Here is an 18,124-nt window from a genome sequence, read left to right as displayed (position 1 = left end):
AATTTGGATGACACGTAACAAGCTACGTGTTTCAGTTTCAGCAGGGTATGAAATTACGGGTTACGGGCCAACCCGCGGGTTTCACGGTACGGGCCGGGTTATCCCGTTTCTTCACAACCCACTAATTGTACAACCCGCGCCCGTCTTGTTTAGTTACCGTCCGGGACGGGTGCGGGTTTTCACGGGACGGGACGGGCCAACCCGCGGGTTTTGGCTTGGTTTGCCAGCTCTAGCTATGATGTACCAATTTTCTAGCGGTAGATATATATTTTCATACTATCTACGGCTAGGAATAAGTAACTTCCAACCGTAACAGGTTTTCAGATTTATTACAATTAGGAATTTCTAACCATAAATGAAGTTTGTCGGCTAGGTTAGGTCGTCTAGTCAACCGTAAATGATGTTTTACGGCTAGGTTAGGTTGTAGATAATCGTAAATGAAAGTTTACGGCTAGGTTAGGTTGTCTAATTAACCGTAAATGAAGCTTTACGTCTAGGTTAGGTTGTAGATATATATTCCATCAGATGGATTTGATTTGCAAGGTTGTCTAGTCAACCGTAAAAAAAAGTCACAATGAAGGGTAATCCAGACATTTGATATTGTATCAGAACATCCCATAATTAACTTTTTAGCTAATGAATGATTGGATGCTAGGCTCAAGTCTAAAAGGCTGGGGTTAATATGTAAAATCTGAAAAAACGAGGGTCTAACAACCACACCCAATATTTCGCTTAGAAATCTGTATGGACAAACTCCAATATACTTTCAAGAGAATAAACTAGACAATCAAACTCAATCTTTAGAAAAATATATCAAAGAGTTTATATCTCAATTTCATAATTCAATCCACAATTAAACAAATAAGAATTTGCGATCCCGATTGAATAAGAGAAATAACTTGGACGGTATCACAAACCAATATCCAAGTGCCAATCAATTCAATCAACAACCCAAAGGCCGGATTCAAGAACTCATTGAACTTAACGCAAAACCTGTGATATTTCAATTATATAAACAAATATAATGCGGAAAAGAAATAACACAAACACCCGAAATTTTATTAACGAGGAAACCGCAAATGCAGAAAAACCCTAGGACCTAGTCCAACTTTGAACACCACACTGTATTAAGCAACTACAGACACTAGCCTACTACCAGTGAACTTCAGACTGGAATGTGGTTGAGTCCTAACCAATCTCACACTGATCAAGGTACAGTTGCGCTCCTTACGTCTCTGAACCCCGGCAGGATTTTACGCATTTGATTCCCTTAGTTGATCTCACCCAAAACTAAGAGTTGATACGACCCAAAGTCGAAAACTTGACAAACCAAACTGTCTCACACGGAAAATTCTATTGAGATAGATAAATATGTCTCCCACAGAAATACCTATGTGTTTTGTTTCGTATTTTGATAAATCAAGGTGAACAGAAACCAAATGATAAATCGTACTTATATTCCCGAAGAACAGTCTAGTATTATCAATCACCGTATGGTAGCGAAACAAGATATTTTGGAATCACAAACGATGAGACGAAGATGTTTGTGACTACTTTTTATCTTGCCTATCGGAGATTAAATCTCGAGCAAATCTTAGAGAAGATAGTACTCAATCACGATAGTGAACAACAAGATTAGAACACACAACTACAGAGAAAACAGTTGGGTCTGGCTTCATAATCCCAATGAAGTCTTCAAGTCGTTAACCTACAAGGTTTTGGAAACAACCTAAGGTTAAAGGAGAATGGACTGTAGTCGCAACTAGTATCACAAATGAGGTGTGGGGATTAGGTTTCCCAGTTGCTAGATTTCTCCCTTATATAGTTTTCTTATCATGGTTTGCAATCAATGTTACCTTGGTAACAAAGCATTCAATATTCACCGTTAGATGAAAACCTGATTAGACTCAAGCTAATATCTGTCAACTGTTAGATCAAACTTAGATTGTCATACAAAAATGAAAAGTGACTTTATTTAGGTATGAGTAACCGTACCTAAACGTGTACAGCTTGTTGGCTCAACACTAGTTAACCGAAGTTAGCCATATGAGCACTTTCATATTATCCATATTCATCTTAATCATAACTAGTTCAAATTACTCAAATGAAACTAGTTCTAGAGTTGTTCAATTGTTTATATTCTCATAGAAGTATATAAGACACAATTGAAGCAAAATCAGTTTGATTCACTCGAATCGATTCATGAATATTATAGCCACAGTTTGCAAAAGATTGCATTCCTTATTACATTAATGTATTGGTTCATGACATAACCGATTTTAGAACATACCTCACTCAAGTATGCAAACGGTTACGCATACCTAAGTAGCCGGACTTGGAAAGTGTTTTATAGTACGCAAACGGGTACGCATACTGTCATGTATCCAAACATCAGTTCAAATCAGTATGTGTATGGGTACGCATACCAAAGTTCCCGGAATCCAACTGAGTTCGCCAGTAACGCGTACGGATACGCATACTTCACCGGTCTTGGATCAACATGTATGCCAGTATGTATACTATGTTTATAATCCAATTAAGGTTAAGTGTTCTTAACTCTATTTCAATCATTGAAACATTATTGGAAGACCACAATAGCTGTTTCACACAAACTATTAGCTTTAAAGCAATTTTCAAGTGATTGAATGATCAATACGAAACATTCCGAGTCTACATCAAATGACTGTCTCACAAAAATCATATAAGATGTTACCGGGCGATTTTTACACGATCATCTCTTAACTTTCGTCAAGAATATAAGATGAACTTGGTTAAAGCGAAAGTTTACCGACACATATTTTGATAAATATGTAAGCGAGTTAAACTCAGCTCGAAATATCAAATATGTATAAATCGAATATTATATAACTATACGACTTTTGTCTCAAATAGGAAATAGATTAGAACTAGACTTTCCGAGTGATAGATGAGTTTCAGTCTCCACATACCTTTTGTTGATGAAGTTTCACAAGCTCTCCTTAGTAGTTGTTCGTCTTCAATTGATGAACGTCGTGAAATCTAAAGCTCAACTACACAGTTTATCCTAGTCCGAGACATAGCTATAAGTAGATTAGAAATCAAGACTTATAGTTTCGATCACTAAACTTGACAAACAAGCTTGAGATAGCAATGCTTGCAAGTTCGACCGAGCAGTGCTCTAACAAAATCGACCTAGAAAAGTCATTCGACCATGTTAGTTGGTCATTTCTTGATCAAGTTATTTCAGGAATGAGTTTTTCCTTAGTCTGGTGAAAGTGGATTATAAGGGTGTGTCATAAAGATTTCATTCTTTGTTCTTGTGAATGGAAGATCCTATGGCAGATTCACTAGTGAAAAGAGAATGATGCAATGGGACCCTCTCTCTCGTTTCCTCGTTTTTCTCGTCTCTGAGGTGCTCAACATGTTTAAAAATGCTCAAGCTGCTGGATTAATAGGATGTTTTAATATAAAGGTGGATTGAACTTTGAACAGTCACCTTCAGTTCGCAAATGGCACTCTTGTGTTCTTGGATGCTGAAATTGCTCGGATACAAGCTCTTAAGTACATCCATATTCTCTTTGAATCTGCGTCGGGGATAAAGACAAATTTCAACGAATGTGGTTTATTTATTGTGGGTGAAGTTTTAGATTTAGAGTCTTTAGATTATATGTTGGGTTGTTCTAGTAATACTTTTCCTGCTATTTATGTGGGTATGCCTCTCGGAGAAAAAGCTTTTTATAAGTCTAAGTGGAATAAAGTCATGGAAATTTGCAAATCCATACTTGCGTCTTGGAAGAGGGGTCTCCTCAAAAATACCGGTAGACTAACACTCATCATGAGTATTCTGCAAAGCATTCCCGTGTATTATTTCTCGCTTTTTATAGCTACTTCTTCTGTCATCAAGACGATTGAAAAGATCATCAAAGATTTTATTTGGAATGATGCAAGTAACTATAAAAAGCATCATTGGGTTAAATGGAAATCTTTTTGTAAACCTTTTAATAAAGGTGGGCTCGGTATTAGAAAGCTGAGGCCAATGGAAAGAGCTCTCCTCAAGAAGTGGTGTTGTTGTTTTGGTAATGAAGGAATTGCTTTGTGGGTAAAAGATCATTTCAGAGAAATATGGAGTCGACGTAATGGGATGGAAGACAAGTCACTGCGTTAGTGTATGGAAAACCATTTGTAATGTACCTGATGATTTCTTTAAAAACACTCAATTCAAGATTTGGAAATGGGGTTTCTATTAAGTTTTGAGAGGATAAATGGTGCACTGAAGAGCCAATCAAAATTATCTGTCCTAATCCTTTTTATGTCTCATCCAGAAAAAAATTCTCTTTTGCAAGTGTTGTTGGTTATTCTAATTCAGTTACATCATGGGATTTGGGGATTCACCGGAACAGACTTTACGACTTTGAAATTTCTGAGATGGTTGTACTTCAGCCTATCATATCTACTGTCTCTATTAATTATGATGAGAAAGATGAACTCATCTGGATCAGGGAAAATTCAGGTAACTTTTCTGTTAAATTCGCTTATTTGTGTGAAGTTTCTGACACTACTATGTTGGGCTTTCCTAAGAAGAAAACTTAATCTAAGAATTGCCAACAAAAAGTGAGCTTCTTTTTAGGCAACTAGTGCAAGACAAGCTGCCTACCATATCAAATCTCAGTCAGATGAGTAGTGCTTCTAATGGCCAGCCTCTTCGGAATATTTGCCCCTTCTATAATGTGCTTCCTGAAACTTGTCAACATTTGTTTCTGGAGTGTTCATTCATGAAGAAGATTTGGCACTTCTTTACTTCATCTGCTATTATGCCTGCAATTAGAGGTTCTACTGCTTTGGAAGTGGTTAAAAACTAGATATTTTCACTTTTAATTCTACAGGTCCTGAAATTTGGAAGAGATTGTATGCTGCCATTTTCTGGGTTATTTGTTCAGAGCGCAATTCTAAAACTTTTTTCACAAATAAAAAGAAGGTGGAGGATCTGATTACTGACGTGAAAATTCGGGATTTTCATTGGGCTTCTTCTTCCATTTCGATTGCTGGTATTTATCTAGATAACGTTATTGTAAAATGGAAAGAGCCATTCTTTGAGCCTCCATAACTTTTTTTTTCCTTTTCTCACTTCTTGTTTTTTTTTTTTTGTAACCGAGTTGTTTTTTCGGGATTTCATTTCCTGTTTTTATGTATTTTTGGGGCTCTCCTTGTGTAATTTGTCAGCTTTAGCCATTTCCAATATATCCATATCTTTACTGAGCAAAAAAAAAAAAGAACATGTTCTGGGAAACAATGTAGATGAATGCACAATTGCCGATTGTGGTGTAAAACATGATTGAACGACTTAATATGTGAACGGTGCGGCTGTAAGGGAAACATTATTAATAGGAGATACAAGTTTATTGGGGAGGATATCAAGTCTCATATATAAAGGCCTTTTTTATTTGTCTTATATGGAATTTAGTACTTTCCCTAATATACTGATACCCCTGTTAGCAGTCTTGGGTAAGGGAGGCGTTACCAACTCTGAGGGTGTTCTTTCTCAACAAACAATGCTCACTAAGTACTTGTCAAGAAACTATCCCCTTTCTGTGTCTATTCACTATTAGGAAAATTTTATTTGATTAACCAGCCAAACATAACCAGGATTATGTTTGGTGTTCATTTCTATATCTGACATGTTTGGATTTGGCTTTCCAAGATCTGATTGAAATCATCTGACTCATCTGGATTTGACTAAATATGAGTCAGACCTCACTCGATCGACTCAAAAATATGTGGATCAACAGGTTGATCCGAGCAGTCAGAGATTAGGTCCGAGTCAATTTACAAGTCAGATCGGACTCATACTAAAAGATAAACGGTCCAACATTTAACTCGTGTCGAGTCAAGGATCTGACTCAGATCTAGATAGTTAATAATCAGATGTAAACAAACATCTTGCTAGTCTCTCGTTTAGTTGGTTTTCCCCGCTCAGCCACAATTTGAATTTCCGCCGAAATCTCAGCTATCCATTCATGATGATTCTTACTATCCATCACAATGTAGAAAATCTCAAAATATTACTACGTGGATTAAGAAATTTCACGAAAAATTACCAAAAGCAAAAATAATTTTAACCATTGGATTTATTGGATAAGTAATCCCGTGCAGCAGCTTTGAAAATATTTATTATGAATTTACGACAATAATTCAAAATAACTAGTGAAGATTTTATTGGAGTACAAAGTTGACATTAACCGAAACCGTAGACTTCAAATTTTCAACCCTCCATTCATTAGCTGTTCTTTGCTTACTTCTTTATTAATCTTCAAGGTTACGTGACTTCGAAATGATATACACATCAACTTCGTTTGACATTTTCCCAACATGTTCCTTGGCCCTTTCCCATTTTATAAACAAGTATACAAAAGTTGGTTGAAATGCAAGCTATTAAAATAACATGGTAGACGTCACATATTGACCCCTGCTTTACACATACCATTTATGGTTGTCGTATTGAGTTTGACTATGAATTTCAACATGTATTTCAAAAAGATAAAATTGAGTACTTTTCTCTTCTTTTTTTTCTCTGTTTTGACATGATCAACCACTTAATGAACAATAATATCATTTTGCATTTTTTGGGCTTACCGTCAAAGGCAAACTCTTTCAAGTTTCCATAAAAAAAAAAAAAAAAAAAAAAAAAAAAAAAAAAAAAACTCTTCCAAGTTTGTACTTGTACGACTGCACGCACCAAAAACAAAAGGATTAATACTTGTAAGATTGAATATACCTCAAAATTTGACTTACGGTCCAAAATATATAATTGTTATAACCGATGTCCTTACAGTATAATGGTAAAGTTATACAAGTGATCTGAGTTTAAAATTTATCGATATCAAGTTTTTTACTGGTAGAAAAAATAAATATTTCGTTATTTTAAATTTGTATCCTTAATCCAAATATAGAGTGGATCCGATCCCATAGCAACCTGAATTTTATAAAGGTTTCTTTCGCGTCATGGCACACTCCTGCAAAGTCATGAATAGTCCCGTCCACGAATAAAAAACTTCTATACACATAAAACTCCTACCCAAAACTGACCCCCTGTCTCAAAATCTGCGAGTAAAATTTGAGGTAGATTTTATTTACCCGTACGGGTAGTAGTTTTATCCTTGTGGGATAATGATCCAGTAAAAGTATCTTTAGGCTAGAGTTTTAACCATATGGAATACCGTTTGCTTATCATGGTTACCAAAATCTTATTGTTATCTACTACACTCGTTAAAGAATTTGATGTATTTATGAATAGCTTGAATTTCAGTCTTATTGAATAAATTATGTTGGTAAAAAGTCCCTGGTCCAAGAAATCTAAATTAGACGAGGAAATCGTGGAGGATGATGAGATGATATATTTACCTGGTTTGTCGTAGAATTATATAACTGTCCTAAATATTTACTGTTGGCGTTTCTTACATGTCCGGTTTGTGTATGACCAAACAAACCAAGGACGGATGGAGTCTAGGCAAGGAGAGCAGTTGCCTCTACTTGTCACCTGTTTCCTAAAATTAGGTTTATCTATTTCAAGTCGTACACAGTAAGCATGCACTTAAACTGTTAGATTTCTCGTTTACTTAGCAAATCTGACGGCTTAAGCCCATCCAGGCCGAACAAGACCCATCCACTTTGTAAGGGCTACCTGCCTCAAAGATTCCACTCACTCACCAAATGCCGAACAAGATCCATCCAACTTACATTCAAGATAGTGTGTTATGATTTACTTATCCCGGCAGGAAAAACCGTTAAATTTATATTGTTGTTCAACAGAACTCGGTATGCTTTTATCTTACAACTTAAAGTCTACATTATTTGCTGCATCTAGTTTACTTTTATTTGCTGTTCTTTGTTTACTTTACATTTAAGTAACTACAAAATGACATCGTCTATCCTAAATAACTCAAGTTGACATTCTACCAACATCTTCCTTGGCCCTTTTCCATAATAAAAGAAATATACAAAAAGTTCGTTGAAATGCAAGCTACTAGAATAATAACAAGATGGAACTCGACGTTTCACGCCATGCTTCATGTATACTACTTATAGCTGTCGTGTTGAGATGAGTTTGAGTATATATTTCCTCATCTCTCTCTTTTGATATGGTAACTGATCTGTTCAAAAAGACAGTCAGCAAGAAAGGAGAAAAGCTATAACTAGAAGACGAGAGGGATAGAGAAATAAATTCTGGGTTTGGGCTTTCTATGGGTAAACATCTCTTAGTTGTTACATTGGGCTCGCAAAAATATAAATTGGGAAACTTTGGGGGAGACCCAAAATAAATAATATTCTCATTGTCGGGTCCATAATTAATTTTGGGTATTGTGACACCCATAATTATCCGAAATTATTAAGAATTAATACATAACTCATTATGCATACTATTTTTTCAGGGATAACTCGTTATGCATACTATTTTTTCAGGGAAACTCGTTATGCATACTATTTTTTCAGGGGTATAATTGTAAAGCAAACTTAATATAACATATTTAAAAATATGGGCTTTGGAAATTTACAAATTTTACATCGTTGGAAATCTTTTAAAGAGAGATACGAAACGAGTATAACAATATCAAATTTTTGTTTTTCACAAAAAAATCGGAGGTGATCATCGTTTTAGGGAAAAATTTCGAAAAATAACTGCATATTCATTATGCAGCCTCCAAAAAAGATGCATAACACATTATGCAGACGCATAACGAATTATGCAACCATTTTTCTACTACATAACAAGTTATGCATCTATAACAAGTTATGTAGCTATTGTTTTGGTTGATTTTAGTTCGTACAGAAAAATTGATGCATAATGCGTTATGCATCCATATTTTAATGATGCATATCAGGTTATGCATCCATTTTCTCGATGCATAAAAAATTATGCAACAATTTTCTCGATGCATTATGCAGCCGTATTTTGGATGCATATCAGGTTATGCATCCATTTTCTCGTCTGCATGATGCATTATGCATCGATTTTCAATTTCGCACAAAATAACAAAGATGTCGGATAATGTGTAATGCATCCATTTTTTGCGACTGCATAAAAGTTTATGCAGACGTTTCTCGACTGCATGACATGTTATGCAGTCATAAAAGCATCATCTTCTTCTTCTTCGTTGTTCATCATCCCAACTCAAATAAGCTTTATTATTATTCCCTGTATTTTCTAAATCTCAAATCAACTTTTCTTCATGTTCTACTTGATTGAAACAGTTACAAACCCTATCTCCATCTCAAAACACATCTCATATCCATCTTCTCAATCATAATACCTAATTAAAAAAAAATCTACTTGATTGAAACAATTACAAACCCTATCTCCATCTCAAAACACATCTCAGATCCATCTTCTCAATCATAATACCTAATTAAAAAAAAAAACTATTCATACATATTTCAGAAATAACAAAATAGCAAGATCTCGATTCATCTCAGAACATCACCTCAAACCCTAACTTTCGATTTCATTCATCTATTGTTTCCAATCTTCATGTGATTATACTATCTATCAATATTATTGACCGGGAGTCACAGTTGGGAGAAAGAAAAGAAAAAGAATTGAAGAAGAAATTCGCGTGAAGAAGAAGTGAAAATAAGAAGATACCAAATTTTATAAATTTTGGGTTTGGGAGAAATTTTCTCACGAAAATTGGATGCGCGTGTGAGCGTTTCCGTCCGTGGGTTTCACGGTGGAGAAAATATGAAAAAATGGGTCTCCCTGTAGTTTTCACATATAAATTTGTAGGGTTGTCTCGAAGACAATGTCCTTTAAGGTTTTATGAGATTTGAGAAGGATCTCAATTCTCAACAAACACATTATGATCATGAGGGTTCAGGATCTTAATGCTCACCGCACCGATGATACTCCCACCATCGAATAAAAAATGAGTGTTTCCTTTTTCTTTTTGTCCTACTAAAATGTGTGTTCATCTTTATATGCTATTTTTTAAATGATTCCTTACTAGTGACTATTGTTTTCTATGAACGCGCAATTGGGGATATGGAAACTAATTGGGGGATATAGCTACATGACAAAATAGAGATCCTAATATAAAATCTGGGTCACCCATTATGTAATTACTTTTTTAATTCCTAATCTAGTCATAACTAATCAGGTTTAGTGGTTAATAATAATTAGTAAAATCTTAAGTATTTGGGGGATAGATTAGTGTTTATTTTTATTTGAACTAGTTTTTCACCAATGTGATGCACGGGTCTGTTTCTCGGTTATGAAATATAAGTTGGTTTAAAATTAATTTCTCATAAGTTTTTTAAAATTAGTTTTTCATAAAACATTCGATAAGCGAATCACCTTTAAAATTAATAAAAGATCTTAACAAACCTATAAAATATCAATGGAATAAAAGAAAAAACAATTATTAAAATGTCATGGACTTTCTAGTCCAAAATCAACAAATACTATTGTAACTTTATGAATTGCTAAATGTTATGGTGCTCATGTCCCTCTTCAAATTTCCGTATTCATTAAATATTTCCATATAGATCATCGGGAGAAGCGTTGTAGAGGTCATGTATGTCATATCTTCCAAAAAAAATCTCATTTCACCGCTTGTTTAAAATAGATTACTCTATCTTGATTATGTCATGAGAGTTTGTTGGTACCTTATTAAGGTAAAATAAACATCGAGCAGTGATTTAATTTCTTCGATAACTTAAAGACTTTCTTGGTTTTCCATATCTCTACCACGCAAATGTAAAAATAATTTTACATGGAAATTATGAATTATCAAACATATAAGCAATTAATAATTAATAAATTATATATATATATATATCGAGTGTGTGTAAAGTCGTGAATTATAATATCTTGTGTATTTTAAACTCGTAACTTATTGGGTGCATGTCGAGTAATTTACACAATTGTATGTTTGCTTGTAAATTCCAATCCATTGAGAATGTGTGTTTTGCTTCGACGCAATACAATATTTTGGATTAAAATAAAAAATTTGTTTATAAATTGAGTTAGTTTATGTACGTATATGTTTGTGCATGAATGTATGTTTGTATGCATCTATGTATATACTTATCTTGGAACTACAGGATGAACATCCAAATGTCCATAAGAACCTCGAAACAATATGTACATAGAGTGTAGAGGTAACACAAAATTATAAGATGAATGCGTGCATTATATAATGAATTGTATATTGCTTAAATGATTGTATGCATGGATTCCGTGAAACTCTCCCAATAAATTTTTATATCTCAATTTTATCATTAGATCATGTTGGTATTTTTTTTAGGTAAAATGGATGTCGAGTATTGATTTACTTCAATAGCTTAGTGGTTTTCTTTTGATGTTCCTTTCCCCTAAACAAACCTAAAAATAATTTTATATGTCAATCATCTAATGTATATAGAATAATTAAAATTTAAATAGCATAAAGAAATTACAAAGCGGGAACAAAATATAGATTTAATTATAAGAAAATACTATTATGCAGTTTATGTTCCATGCAACTCCACGAACTGGTTCAACTGTTAAGGATATCGATATGGTTAGTTCTCCAGTAATGTGTGTTTGATCGGTGATGTGCAGTCTCAGGTTTCTAAGCGTTACCAACGTATATCTTCTATTAATAATTTAAATCAGAAAGTCTGTCGTGACTATTATTTTTTACTTCTATTCCTCGTGATTTTCATACCAGAGCATGCATCACATTATATTTCATTTAGGTGCAAAAGTGCACAAATAATCCACATGCATTTCTTAAAAAAAGCACTCCAGATTTCACTCCTTCCCGTATCATCCCGTAAAAATAACACTCCTTGTTGTTAAAGTTTGAAACATTTCTCCCATTACTCCAAAATTGGATCCACTGATCAAGTAATCATCCGCCAAACATCTCTTAAAAATTTTATTCCACACGTCTCTAGATTCTTTCATGGCTAGTGCGGATTTTTTCTATAGAATTATCCATTTTAAAAACTTCCATGTCCCCACATTTTTTTTTAATATGCATTTATGAGTTAAGAGCTTAGCATATCTGGTAGAATGCAAACTTCTAACCACCGTAGATAGTTTGCATTCCTATCCTCTTTAACTAAAAGATTAACGTCATGTTTTGACAGTAAATGTGTAGCACTATTGGGCTCTAAATAGAATCAAAGTTCTTTAATAAATGAAGACAACCTTCTATAATGTTATTATTATCAAAGTTCTATAATAACTATAAAATGAATAAAAAGAATGCATGTAAGGATATCGAGGAATCACAAATATAAATTGTTACCTAAGTTTATAAAGTTTCTCACATCCACACCATTGATAAACACCAAACTGAATCATCCATTAGCCAAGTACATTATAGTCTATGTACCACGTCGGCAACCATAACATGAAAATAGCCCCAAGATTGAAGTTAGAGTGACATGAAATCGTCATGTCACGATCAGACTACCCTCAACCGGTACCTCCTTTGTGTCCTAATCAAACACGAAAATAGCCTAACCATGAGCCGGATTTTATGTACTTATTAATCTTCCAAGTGCTTGCGTAACTCCGCATCTCCTTAGTGCCATCAAACTTCAAACAGTGTATATTCATCGAAAGAAAAAAAACCACCTATTCAAATTCAAATGTCAAGAAAATCAACCAAAAGGTAAAAACAAAGAAGCAAACAAAGAGATCCGAAATTTAAATTTTCAAAAATAAAATAAGTAAAACTATCCAAATGTCAGAGATGCAAATTTTCCGGAGAATACTGACCGGCATGTTCACTACTACAGATTTCAAAACCAGAAATTTTCTGGTCGAGAAATGGGCAAATCAAATGAGGTTTGGCTTTTGCTCGAACACCTTTAATAGAGAGACATGCAGACTATTTTAGGTAAATAATCTTGATTAAATCTAAAAACATGTAAAATTTTATTAAACTTGGATAGCGTATCACATTTTGATGTACTATTCTTGAATAATTGGTAAATAATACTTTATTTAGTCATTATAGTAAAATGGGAGAAAAAGATCCCCACTAATTCTTTTTGTTTCGATTTTATAAATTACCATAAATTCGTAGGTAATATTTGATAGTTATAAAAACACCTAAAATATATAATTTTTGTGGTTTTTTTTTCCTTTTTTTTCGAAATGATTTATATTTGGATACCAGGTATATTTTTGGATAGGAACATGTACTTTTTTTCTTTAATGCACCATACAATTAATTGTTGCAATATTACCATCCAAGAAAACATTGAGCATATCCTACGTATCCAGCAATAGATAGAAACTTTATTTATTTTTCAGTTTTTTATGAAATTAAAATGATTAAGAAAAATAATAGTGAAACTCATTCATTTTTGTGTATTGCATTTTTCTATTAACGTTTTTTAATTTGTTCTCTCGTTTTCAAATTTTTAATTGATGTCATGTATTGTCATCTTTTTTATTGACAAACTCGTATTTCGATTATTGGACGGGAGTAATAATCGATTATTTTGTAGAATAAGAAGCACGATTCAATCTACGGGTAAGTATCCAAAATTTTCTAAGTATTCTGATTTTAAGTTTCAATCATTGATCTAGATTTGATCAAGGTTTCGTTTATCTCGTTGGAATTGTTATTGTATGTAAAATTAGTTTATCAGTAGATTGGAACTGTAATTAGGATTATTTTAGTTATAAAAAATGTAATGGGATATTGGACATTGGAATTATTTTTTGAATTTTTTTTATGATTGATTTAATCTTATGATGAAATCACGATGAACAATGTCTATCTTGATGTGGTTTAGTTTTAATTTATTTTCAAATTTAAAATTATATTCTAATTAAGATGTAATATATTTTGGAGGATTTTATTTACTTATTTGGGATTTAAATTAGGCTTAAATATATTCATAATGATTTTTTGATATAATTTTGGTAATACTGTAAGATTGTATAGGATTTAGTTGTTTTAGGTAATTTCTTTGTTCCTGGCCGAAAATTATAATATTTCCAAAATAAATAAATATAACCAGAAGCGAGAATCAACCAGAAGTGAGAATCAACCAGGAGCTCCGGTGAATGAGAACGCTCGAAAAAACTCTATTATTATATAGAGAATTTGTCTGAGTGAGGTGAGAGTAGAAGGAGGGAAAATTATTTTTGGGTGGAATTTTTTTGTGAAAATGGAAGATGATTGTGAGGAGAGAATTGCAGCTGCTGAATCTTTAGCTCAACTACAATAACAATCATATCTTCAATTTTCGGTTAATGATAACAACTCACAATTGGAGTTATATGATGAACCAACACCTTTGGATCATGATTTTCGTGAGCATGAAGTGTTTTTTGAAGAACCAACACAAGAAAGTAAACATGTTCAACATACAAGCAACCCCAACACACAAGTAATGTTGCTAAGAGGTCGAAAATTTGATTTTTTTTTTTTTGAAACCGCCATTTTTTCTCTGAAAAAGCTTGGTACCGGCATACACGTAGTATGAATACTACGCCGAAACTACCAAAACCGGCATGGTATTCATACTATTTGCATGCCGACGCTTGTTATCCCCCATTTTGAAACAACTTCCGGCGTGGTCTTCAACCAAAAAAACCATGCCGACACGCAGTTAACTTTTTACCTACCACCGTATATTCCATGGAATATTCAAACCGGCATGGTTCTCTCCTAACTTTTTATGCCGTACCACAAGAAAAACATCCAGGAGTTAATTGAATTTTGAACATAGGTACCGGCGTGGTATAAAAGTTATCGAGCACGCCGGAACCAAATCCCAGCATTGTTTGAAAATTAAGGTACCATGCCGGAAACGGCTACCGGCTTGGGACCTTACATATTCAAGAATGTCGGTACCACTAAAAAACATCCGGACTTTGGTAGTAGTTTTCCGGCTTGGTGTTAAATTTATCGAGCATAACGGCGTCATGTTCCGGCTTCAATCCTTGTGGATCATGCATGCCGATATTATCTTTTCCGACGTTAATATTCATGAAAATACAATTCTGGTAGTTTTTAAAATTAGGTCCTCTTTTTCAAGTTTATATACGAAATGCCGGAACATTATTCTTGAAGGCCGGCACTTGTTTCCGGCTTTGGTTATTTCGGCGGAAGTGTCGTCGAGCATGCCAGAACTAGTATAGTAATTTAATTTTTTTGTGAAATAATTCAATTTTCTTTTCATTCATTCCTTAGATTGCTCCCTACATTGAGCCAACAAATTCCAAACCGCTTGGTCCGGATACGTCCGAATACTATAAAATACCTCCGATATGTTACCAAACAATACTTTTCACCTAGTCTTTAAAACTTTATGTGGGGATTGATTGTAATGAACCTTATAGTCTTCCATTGTTGTCCTCATGTAGGGAATAAAATCTCCAGAGGAAGCAGTTGCTTGGGAAAAAGAGATGGCACTTAAACACATGTGTGTGTTGGTGAGGAATACCCAACGTTCAGATTATCGTTTTGAGATGGTTTGCGAGAGAAGTGGGAAATACAATAAGAAGGATAGTCATAAGATAAAGGGTTATGTATATGCAAAGAAGACTAATAGGATACACAAGACTCATTCGAGGAAGGATGATTTCCCCTTTAAGCTTGTATTCTATTTAAGAGACAAAGAAACCAATGAAAAGGAATGGGATTGTATGGTGTGGTTTGGCCGTCATAACCACCGGGATTCGAAAGATTTTGTTGGTCACTCCCTAGTTTCGAAGCTAAAACCTCATGAATTCGATGATGTAAAGAGAATGACCAAAGCATGTATCAAACCACGAGTGATTCTCAGATGCTTCAAGGAAAAGGATAGGACGAACGTTTTTTCTCTAAGTACAATCTATAGCGCGCAAGAAACCATTAGAAGGGTGGAATGGGAAGGGAGGAACGTTATGCAAGAATTTGAGAAGATAGCTTGGGATCACAACTACACGAGTATCATTAAAAGAGGACCGGACAACAAGCCACTTCAAACATTCATTGCGCATCCTTTGCTTTCACAATTGGCTCATACATGTTGTGGTATTCTTATAATAGATTGCACCTGCAAGACAAACAAATTCAGCATGCCGTTGTTCAACATCGTGGGTCAAACATCAGACAAGGTATCATTCACGTTGTCTTGGTGTTTAATGGAAAACGAAAGGGATTACAATTATCATTGCGCGACAATTGAAACTATTGTTCCCGGAAAATCAATTTCCGAGGATCGTCATAACCGATCAAGATGACGCACTAATGAATGTTATATCCGACGTATTTCCGGATGCACAAAATTTCCTATGTACGTATCATATAGGTCAAAATGTGACAAAACATTGTCATTCTTTGTTTGAACCCTCTAAGGCGGATATTAAGAAAATAATGATTGCTCAACTAGAGGAAGATGTTCTCAAGAAGAAACTATCACCTGAGCAAGAAGAAGATGAAAGAGGAAAGGTTAAAGAGCGAGTGGACAAAGAACACGACGAAAATCATAAAAAGTGGTTGGAATTTCTAAAGGATTGGGAGAAAGTTTATTCTCTCACCGAGGATATGTATGAAAACAGATTGAACATGTTTAGTGCCAAATATAACGAAGTGTATCCAAGTGTCGTCTCGTACTGTCGGGATAAAGTGTTGGCTAAGTTCAAGGAAAGATTTGTGCGTGCATGGAAAAATCGGTGTAGAAACTACGGGAATGAAGCAACTAGTATTGCGGAGTCCACTCATGGAAGAGTTAAAGATCTCATCCAGTCCGTCCAAGGAAACGTGGTTACGGTCACCGAGGCTTTTGAGCAATACTTTAAGTCAGATATCGATAGGATCAAGAAGGCCTTTGAGAAAAGCTCAATGAAAAGGATGACATCACATCTTCGATATTTAAATTTTCTCCAAGTAATATAATTCAGCGTCTCGCAATGGGCAATAAAACATATGATTAAAGAAATGAAAAGGAGAGAAACTACGGCAGACCGGGTGATGTGTGTATTTGTCCCGACATGTCTTCATTGGGGCTTTCGTGTCGTCTTATGCTTGTGAAGTATGAAGAAGTGATACCTATTGAGGTTATTGATCCGTTTTGGAAGCAATTATCTTTCGACCCTCCCCCTACGGAAGCTCCCGGACAATCACCATAGGATACTCCCGAAGCAAAGGAATTCTATGAAGCTTACTCACGTGGAAACTCGGCTAACCGACAAGTATTGTTGAGACAACTAAGGATAATTAGACGCCCATGGATAGCAAAAACTGAAGATCCAACAAAGGGAGATCCGCCCGGTAGACCACAAATTAAAACCACAAGGAGAAAACAAAGAAAAGAATTGAAAGCAATGAGTCAACGCGAATGTGAAGACGAGGCAAGTAAGAAACGAGACCCAACCAGATGTGAGCTTTCAGAAGCAAGGTTCGCGGAAAGCGCCGGTTCAAAAGAAAAGGGGTAGGCCGAGGAAGGAACCGTCATCAAGTCAACAACAAACGGGGAATTCCGTATCCACACCACAAGTCGATGAAGCGTCGGTTCCAAAGAAAAGGGGTAGGCCGAAGAAGTTACCGCTGTCAAGAACAAATGACGGATTCCGTATCAACACCACAAGCCGATGAAGTGCCGGCTCCAAAGAAAAGGGGTAGGCCGACGAAGGTACCCGCATCGATGGAACAAGAACAACAAGCCGAGGAAGCGGATGCCACGCCTAGAGTCGATGTAGCGGAGGTTACAAAGAAAAGGGGTAGGCCTAGGAAGGTACCAACAATGATTCAACAAGGAGATCATTCTGAAATCACACCCATAGTCGAAGGGGCGGCTTTGCATATAAAAAATGAAAAACCGAATAAGGAACCTACATGAAGTCAAGTACATCAAGCTGAAAATTCCGAAGTCACGCCAAAGATAAGTGATAAAAAAGGTAAGCGACCAATGCCTAGTCATCAACAACTCGATGTTGAAGTAGTCCCTTTTAAAAAGCGAAGGGGTTGGCCAAGGAAGTACGCACTCCCAACACATACCGAAGACATTGGAAGTGTAGAGATTGCAGAGGATGGAACGGATATAATTAAGATGCAAATTGGTAATATGAAGATGTATAAGGATTCCAAAACAGGCAAGACTTATAGACATTACCATACAAAAATAGAAGGTTATGTAGACCAACTTCCCGAGTTTA

The 18,124-nt window shown here is 35.0% G+C and overlaps 1 long non-coding RNA gene across 1 annotated transcript; it reads right to left on the bottom strand.

The window, feature by feature from the left end:
* Window positions 1-12,152: 12,152 nt before the first annotated feature.
* On the bottom strand, window positions 12,153-12,808 carry LOC113295254. The gene is made up of 2 exons (XR_003332798.1): window positions 12,743-12,808; window positions 12,153-12,598 (listed from the first exon to the last, which is right to left on the bottom strand). It is a non-coding gene; the product is annotated as an uncharacterized LOC113295254 (long non-coding RNA).
* Window positions 12,809-18,124: the final 5,316 nt, after the last annotated feature.

The sequence above is a fragment of the Papaver somniferum genome, chromosome 7 (genome assembly GCF_003573695.1).
Source record: "Papaver somniferum cultivar HN1 chromosome 7, ASM357369v1, whole genome shotgun sequence".
Lineage (NCBI taxonomy): Eukaryota > Viridiplantae > Streptophyta > Magnoliopsida > Ranunculales > Papaveraceae > Papaver > Papaver somniferum.
Note: the sequence above shows the minus strand (reverse complement) of the source record. Positions and strands in the feature narration are given on the sequence as shown.